Genomic DNA, 9,209 nt, shown 5'->3' on the forward strand with positions numbered 1-9,209 from the left:
TAAGTTTGTGTGGCAGTTTTGCTTTCTGGGGCTCTAAAAAGCAAAACTCAGGACAATGGAACCGCAAAATAGATAAAACCAGCTAGAGTTGCCTGGTAACAGCATTGGCTGAGTAATGACCACTGAGCAGGAAGAAGCTGATGGCCACCTACAGGAAGGCATTATCAACTCAAGAGAGGCTGATATAATGATCAAGGTGCAACATCCCAAGGATAGCTTCCAGAATAACAAAGATCTCCCTGTGTGCCCTTGCCCTAGAGTGGCATATGTCTTGGGGCAAGATTCAGTCACATGATATAGAACAGCATTTGACAGACAGTAATGGAGTTAGGACACATAATATGGACATAACATAGAGCACACTACTTTATAACATAATACTTGGCATGATTGTGGTACCATCTAGAGCTACTGGTGGGCTCCCATGGCCAATGGGCCCCATTCTCTGGTGAGTGTCTTTGCAGTAAGCTTATGTCTTGGTGTCTTGTGAGGTATACCTGGGTATTAGGACCAAGTCACCTGAGTTCATCTCTTTTTCTGTGTTGTACCAAGGGTCACAATAGGCCATCCCTTGATACTACTGGATAAGAATGGAAAGAAAGTCTGTGCTATGTAATTTTGGAGTCAGATTCTGAAACCTTTGTTGTAGCTCCAGAAATGGATACATGGAGGCCTTGCATAAAATGTACACAGAAGCCTGTGGTCTGATTTCCACCAGTTTGCAATGGGAGAAAAGGCATACATGCTCATAGCACATGCTCAGATGTCTGCACATACATGGGTTTCAAATAAAGACTTTCTTTGGAATCAAGGTTTCTTTTGTTCTTTGGGTAGTTGTTACTTATGTCCCTTTTGTTCTGAGCACCATTTATCCCCCTACAATGGAGGAAGTCTCCAGAGCAGAGATTCTACTCCCCATCCAAGCCCCTGTTGCAGCAGTGAGGTTAAGACCAATAAAACACCGCCTTGAAGAAGACAGCTTTATTTTGTTGATCGGAAGTCTGCCAGCCCAATTTATGATGGAATACTAACCCTGATCTCCAAATCTAAATTTATACACCATAGTATTCCATGAGGTCAATGATATTGAAAGTGGACCTGTGAGAGGCTCACTAAAGGCTCCATTTGTAATGCTGCACAGAAATTTTCATATTTCTCCTGCTCAAATGGAAGACAGTATGAAGGGCAGGTGAGATTCTGTTGCAGAGGTATATACAGAAAAGGATAAACAGGAAGAGAACTGTGACTGTCACAGGGTGACAGTCAGAGCTGCCCTAGGGCATCCTGTTTAAGATGATAACCATTCATGTTGAAGATAAAGATGACAGTGGTACTGAGGTGGTCTGTCGCTTTGGGATGGGAAGCCCATTCTTCTGATGTCACACCTCCACACTACAGTATCTTTGGCTTAGAGATCAGGCTTGAACATGGTTCAAATCCTCAGGGTTGATCTTCAAATGGGGTTTTTGTGGGTTCAGGTTAGCTCCTTTAGCCTTTTTATGCTTTCTACCACTATGGGAGTGTTGTAGAGAGATGGACCTGTCATACCCTGGGCGCTTAGCCACCGGGGTGGGGGTGGAGGCTACCCTGACTTCAGGATTTATACAAATAAATGAAATAAAGAGTGTTGGCAGTCCTGATCTGATTATGGTCATTCATTTTCTGGTCGTTAATAATTTGTGCAGCAAAGGATTGAAGCTGCTCCAGTGAGGGGGAGGTTGTGGCTCAGCCATCCCTTGGCGCCAGCAGTGGGAGCTGGAAACATAAATTATTAGCTTCTTATCGCTTGGGCTGCCATAGCTCATGCTGTCATGGTCTGACAGGGGTTGCGAGAGGTCCTACTCAGAGTGTGCTTTGAGTGGCTGCTTGTCTTGGAATCTCTGGGTGGGACCCTTTGTCACTCCAGCCAACATCCTAAAGCCTCACACTGTAACCCCAGAGTTGGAGGCTGTGGCTACTATGGGGGATAGGGCTTTGCTTCTGGTTCCTTGGGCCTCTAACCCTTGCTAAGTGAAAACAAACCTTTCATTTGTAAAAGCCCAAAGCCCAGGCACACACCTGCTCAGTAAAAGACAGGGCTCTTTTGTCACCATGTGCTCATTATAGAAGCTCACAGACTGGCCCCTGTCCAAGTTGTCCAGCTACTTAGCTTCACAGTGGTTGGGGCTCAGAGCACTTATACTTGAATTTTCATATCTGCAAGGAACGTCTGTCTGTCTTCCTGGACCAGCTCCTAATCTGGAGGTATTGAAAAGAAAGTGCCCACCTTGGGACTGATGCTATTTGGAGGCCTTGGTCCCCTACAAAGAGCAGGTTCAAGTAGGGCAACAGGAGCTTTCCGTGGTTCTAGTACCTTTCCCTTTCTTTCTTTCTTTCTTTCTTTCTTTCTTTCTTTCTTTCTTTCTTTCTTTCTTTCTTTCTTTCTTTCTCTTTCTTTTTTTCTTTTTTTCTTTCTTTCTTTCTTTCTTTCTTCCTTCCTTCCTTCCTTCCTTCCTTCCTTTCTCTCTTTCTGTTTGTTTTTCTTTAAAGTTTATTCAATACAACATAATCTTCAATTTCACTGAGGTGGCTAACCATGTCCACAACCAAAGCCACCTCTAAACTGGAATTTAGTTCCTGGGTCAGCCCCAGCCTCAGCTTTCTTATCATTTCCAGTGGGCACAGTACTCCTTCTGTAGGTGTCTCTGTCTGCCTCCTCTCTTGTGAATCTTGCAGGCTTCTCACCCTCTGGACCTTTGGACTGAGGCCTGCCAGTCTCAGGATGGTTGCAGCACAGGGTGGCAGACACGATCTCTGGAGGTAGGTGCAGGTAATCTCGGAGATACTGGATGCCCTCATTCATAAGGTAGAAATGTCTCAGGCAAACTGCTCCTTCACGTAGCCTCGATACTTGAGAGACTGCATGGCCTTCATGACATAAAGGCTGGGCACATTCTTGCCTGCCAGCTCAGGGTGTTTGGGCATGTGGACATCTTTTTTTGGCAACCATCACTCCTTCCTTAAAAAGGACTTCGTAGATGGCAATCTGATTCTTCTTAGACATCAATATTGCGGTGGCTGCAGGGTCTGAGGTGGAGGCTGAAAAGTCTGGTACCTTTCACAAGTTTTGTTCCTATGCTTTTTGTTTTATTCTGACATGCAGAGGCTGAGGTGGGTATGGTCTGTGGTTGAACTCAAAGGAGAGTTCTAGCTATAAGGCTCGACAAAAGTTTGGCAGGGCAGGATTCAAGCCTGTCTGGGTCTTTGTTCAAACCAGGGTAAGGCAAGCCTCAAACAAGGTTGAAAAGCCAGGAGTGGGTATGGAGGGAAGGAAAGATAAGAATAGCTTCTGGTTCTCACCAGGGAAGATTGTTAGACCTAAACCTCTCTGCCTTAGCTTTAATTTTCTGATGCTGGAAGTCACCCAAACATTTGTAAGGGTGGTGATATTTGGTGGCCAATATTGTATGGGACAGAGGCTTGGAGATAACATTCCTAGAGCTCTTTATCCACCACTTTCTGGCTGTGTGGCTTTGGAAAAGCACTCAACCCCAACCCTGAGTTCTATTTGTAAAATGGACTGACTATTAAAGGAAGCAAAACTGGTGTTTGGTGTGGTGTACATGTCTTAGATATTCCAGGTTGTGTAGACAGCTTAGCACATACCCCCTGGGCCACATGAATACCCATTTCTCACAGCATTGCTCCAAAATTTTCTTGCTTGCCACATCCCATCAACCCTTCAAGTACCTTAACATCCAAATGCAGTTGCTACTGTGACTTATATGTCTATGATCTTATTACTTCTATTGCTTCTGGGCCATCTCCCATTGACCGATTTTCCTATTGAGTTTTGATAGGAAAACAGGAGCTGTGAGTTTTGTTTAGTGTGTACTATTTTTTTAAAATAAATTTTCACTTTTCTCTGGATATTAAAAAGATAATTGGAAACCATTGGTCCTATTGTGTTTTGCTGGGAAGCCTTGCTGGGAGGCCAGAAGAGCATTTCATCTAGGCCAACTCCATCCCACATCACTGTGTTAAAGGCTCTGCTTTGTCCCTTTTGTGGGCTAAAGTTCTACAGATTGGCTGTGGAAGCTGCATTGTCCCTGACAGGGCTCTCTTTTATCCTGTGCTTGATTCTCTCTGGGCCTTTTAGTATTGCTGTCTCTGATCTGGGCTTGCTGATGGTGGTAGGGCTCCCAGCTCTGCTCTTTTCCCTTGAGAGACCTCTGAACTATTATGTGTTCTTCTTTTGGACTGTAACCTGGATATTCTTGAGTCTTGACTCAGCATTTGTATTAATCCTTGGGCTCCTTATTCTTCCTGACTGGTATTTCTGGTAAACACCAGAAGTATAGCCTGGCATAGAGGAATTTCCTGGAAGTCTTTCCTGAATGTGCCTGGGTTGTACTACATGGATAGTCAGTCCCTGTGCTTCCTGTAGTGTGTAGTGCAGCAGACCACTGGCTCATTAGATGCCCAGTTTTCTCTTGGTTAGGCAAGTCTTACCTGAGTTTCACCCAAGGAATGGGTCAGAGGGACTCCACTGTCACCTACAGGACCTAACATCCCTCAGCTTGACACTACTTCTTATCTATAGGACTTCAAGTTGACCCTGATGTCCAGGGAGGCTGGTGAGTTTCTTGTAAAGCCAGGAGGAGCACGTTTACTAAAGCATACTAACTGTGATGGTGGGTGAGTCTACTTAATACTGAAAGCAGCAGACTTCTGTTGGCCCTGGACCAGGGTCCTTGAAGAGGACTCATTACCAATGCCCTATTGTTAGAAGATAATCTTACAAATGTTTCTGGAGGGGATAAAGCTTACTGATACTGGGATCTATTTTTCCACTGGAAGTGGGGTCTCTGTAGGCCACAGGGAATCATCTGAGGCTGAACATACATGCATGTGTTACACAAGTGCCAAAATGAGGTGGAAAAAAGACACCTGGTAAGTGGTTGGTCTCTGGAAATAGTTTGAAACACTGCCTGTGGTGACAATGAAGGTTACTTCTGGTATTGGGAGATTTGGGGTTTCTATGGAGTCATTTTGGTAAAGAAGTACTCTGGTTTACAATTTGGAATAAGATAGAACCTCAAGGTACATTCTGGCTTTTCCTCCCAGTTGTGTAGATTGACATGCAGAGGAGTCAGGAACGGGGCATCCAAGAGCAGGATGGTAGGGGCAGAGGCAGGCAGAAAGCATGAGTGTAAGATGACCCTGGGTCTTGAGCTCCTACTTTATTTCTTCAGTTTTGTAGGCAGCTTGCACCCAAAGCCATCAGTGGGCAAGCATCTTTTGAGTGACTGTGTGTGTGTATGTGTATATGTGTGTGTGTGTGCATGTGCAAGCAACGCATGAGAGAGCGTGCATGAGTGCTCACATGCTTGCATTTGCCCTGGGAGTTAGATCTAGGTCCTTACCCGTGTTAAGAAAATACTCTACTATTGAGCTACATTTTTACCTCTGATAAGACTATTTCTAATAGATTCTCTGATGGGGTGGTGACCTCTTTAAAATTGTCACCTATTTGGATTGGAATACAGCAGCTCAGGAGTAAAGTACTTGCCTAATATGTATGAAGTCCTGGGCTTCATTCCAAGCACTATAAAAAATAAAGAGGAGGGGGTAAAGAAGAATGAAACAGAAGCCACACATCCTTAATCTAGCCATCAACAGATTCCTGAAAACCCTCTAGGTGAATTCTATGAAGGCTAAGCTACCTCTAGCTACCTTCAAGGTAATTTGGAATGCATGTTACCTTCTTGAGTGCCTGGCCTTCTAGTCGTTGTCTTCAAATGTTGAAGCAAACAGACTTGTGCATCTGCGTACAGGAGTCCCCTCAGATGTTACTGCTTGTCAAAGAAATTTCTTGCTCCTGGAAGGGCCTAGTCTTCCCTACGTACTGGTTGATCAGTGCATTAACACAAAAACAATTCACCTGGATTTCCTTCACCTATGCCTAGAGTTCCCTGAATGGGAAACTCCCACTTACGTTCTGTGTAGTAGCCTTGAGACTGATTTCATTTATCACTGACTGCGTATGAGTAATTTTATCATAAAACACAGTTCAGGGTGATAAATGAGGCAGATGGTTGCCTGGCTACTTCCTGCCTAAAGAGGGATGCCTTGTATAGAGGGAGGATAAGGTGAAAGCTACAGTATGGTAGTCGGCAAGGCTTTGGAAGTGAAGGAGATGGAAGACATAGACCCAGACTTGTTGCCTGGGTCTCAGAGGTCCCAGAGGCAGAGCACTGATATGGCTGCCTCACAGATATGCCCATGGCTAAGATCCAGAGGCAGAGGATGAAGAACAAACACATATATTTTTAATGCCCAGATAGAAAAACATGAGGATGTTTTCACATGTGTCTCTTTTTCTTCAGCTTTTGCACAAATTGGTGTAATGTCTGTTTCACTGTCTCATCCATACTAGTCAGTCATATCTGCCTTAACCTTTGGATGTGGATAAACTGGGTTTCTGGAGCCTCTTCCGTTTATTCCATTAGGGAATTTACCTATGACCAGTGGGCATGGGGATAGTCTGCCCATCTTCCCCTAAGATCCAAGCCACAGCTAAAAGCAAGGGATTCAGCAGGCTTGAGATCACATAATAATAAAGGACCTAACAATGAATTGGTTTCTGGCCTGTGAATTTCCAGGTGTCTGGATGATTAAGTAGATCCTGCCTACACATAGTAAAAAAGTCCAAGTTTCTCAGGTGTCCCATCCTACCAAAGTAATACCTTTTAGTGCCAGCTCCAAGCAACCAAGGAGGTGATCTCTGGGCTAATCACAGGGTCAGACAGATTCAGCCCTGCTGGAGTGATTCTGATGTTTCTTGTGAGGCTGGTGGTTTCAGTGGAGCTGATAGCCAACAGTGCTGTCATCTTGGTTGATGAGCCTCAGAGAAAAGGCTGGGGGTGATGCAAGTGGATGCTGGTACAGGAGTGGAGCTTCTACTTTTAACCCTTTCCCCTCTGGTTGCAGAGAGGTTGTTTGAGAGGGGATCAGGAAGATGCACTGTACAGTTGTAGCCAGGAACACCTGGAGAAGTTGTAGGTTCATGGTTCCTTTTGACCGAGGACAATCACTATCCCTGTCCCCCTATAGGCAGTCCTCGTCTGGCAGAGGAATTCAAGGATTAACTGGCAACTATTGGTTTCTGCTTGAATTATTAATTAGTTGGGCACTCACCATAAACAAAGAACTGAAAAAGTAACTGAACATGAACATAACTGAAAAAGCCAATGACAACAGCCATCACAGGAGTAAGAGGTTTCAGTAGCCATGAGTTTTATCTATACTTTTGCTGAGAAAGAAGATGCATTTTGATGCTGGTTTCAGAATCTATGTACCCCAAGAACACTGTACAGGCTTAGGATGGGAATAAGGGTTAGAAGAAAGGTTAGGGTTGGAGTTTGGGTTTGGGGTTGGGTTCCGGTTCGGGCTAGGGTTTGAATTCAAGTTAGAAATTTGGGGTTAGGATTCAGGTTCGGGTCAGGATTGGGGGTTGAAGTTACAGTTCGAGTTTGGATTCCGACTCAGAATCGGGTTTGGAGTTAGCGTTAGGGTTAGAGGGTTAGTGGGTTAGGGTTCAGGTTAGGGTTGGGGTTAGGTTTCAGATTAGGATTTGAATTCAGGTTAGAAATTAGGGGTTAGGGTTCAGGTTCGGGTTAGGGTTAGGGGTTGAAGTTACGGTTCTAGTTCGGGTTCCGGCTCGGGATCGGGTTTGAAGTTAGGGTTAGGGGGTTAGGGGTTGGGGTTAGGGTTAGGGTTTAGGGTTAGGTTTAGGGTTAGGGTTAGGGTTTAGGATTAGGGCTTAATTACTGAGCCATCATTTCTCCAGGTCTATGTTCAACAATGCAAAAAGCACTTGTGCATATAGAATCGCAGGGAATCGGGTGTCCTTTTTGTATAAAAACTTACCAGTGTGGCATGACTTTCATTCATTACATTTCAAATGTTTTGTGTACATGTATGTGTTGATGGCTTGCTTGCTTGCTTGCTTTGTATGTTTCTCTCTTTTAAACAGGGTGTAATAATATTTAACAGTTATCTCAGCACACTACAGATTGAAACTTAAGAGCAGAAATTCAATATCATTCTATTTACTTGGAATTCCTAACATGAAAATCCAAAAAACTTTCTCTTGACATGGAACTAGAATCTCTCTGCACTTTCCTTCTGGTCTCTCTGGACTTCATCTAATCCCTGCTCAGGAATGGAATAAAAGCTGTGAAAAATAAGTAAAAAATTAAAATAATAAAAAACCTCTACCATTTTTATAGTATAAACTTTAAGGATATATTGATATGAGAGGAGAAGAAAATTCGCAGAGAGAGGGAGATAAGAAACTAAAATAAATATACCCTTACCTATTTATGTCTGTAGGAAAATGTCTGACTGAAACTACATTGTTTGTATAATTTGCACATGCTAATTATGTTAAAAGTACATACTAACTGTAGCCACCAAGCTTCAAGACAATCCTCACAACTTTATCTTATAGAAGAAAATTATATGTAACAATTTTGTGTAATTATAAGTGGCCCATGAAAACATGTTGCTAACATGTTTCAGAAAGAACTTGTTTCTATTCAGTTTGCAGAGGACAAAGTTTAGATATTAAACATATCTGTCTCCTTATCTATCATTTTTTAAAATATTCATTAATTCATTTATTTATTCACTTTACCACCTGATCACATTCCACCTTTCCTTTCCTCGCAGTCCTACCCTTAGATCCTTTCCCCTCATTTCCTGCTCCCATTCTCCCCAGAGAAGGAGAGGCACCCATTCCCCACCACCACGAGTTACCAAATCACCCTGTCACACCATGTTGCATCAGGACTAAGTGGGATCCTCTCCCACTGAGGCCAGACAAGACAGCCCAGATATGGCGAAAGAGTTCAAAGGAATAAAATAAAGTTTAATAAGAGACAACTTATTTTTAGGAGACCCACAGTAAGACCAAGTTTCACTTCTGCTGCATATATATAGGAGGCCTACCTAGGTCTAGACCATGCACGTTCTTTGGTTGGTGGTTCAGTCTTTGTGAACTCCAAGGGTTCCAGGTGACTTGGTTCTGTAGGTCTCCTCCTGGTATACTTGACCCCATCTGGCTCCTTCTATTCTTTCTCTGACTATTCCACAACACTTCCTGAACTCTGCCTAGTGTTTTGCTATGGGTATCCATCTGTTGCCATCATGTGTTGGATGAGGTC

General features: G+C 43.6%; 1 pseudogene across 1 annotated transcript; it reads right to left on the bottom strand.

The window, feature by feature from the left end:
• Positions 1 to 2,557: 2,557 nt before the first annotated feature.
• On the bottom strand, positions 2,558 to 3,043 carry LOC308423951 (small ribosomal subunit protein eS10-like; annotated as a pseudogene). The gene has a single exon. The product of its transcript is annotated as a small ribosomal subunit protein eS10-like (transcript).
• Between the last annotated feature and the right edge of the window lie 6,166 nt (positions 3,044 to 9,209).

Source organism: Micromys minutus, assembly GCF_963924665.1.
Source record: "Micromys minutus genome assembly, chromosome: 9".
NCBI classification, from domain to species: Eukaryota; Metazoa; Chordata; class Mammalia; order Rodentia; family Muridae; genus Micromys; species Micromys minutus.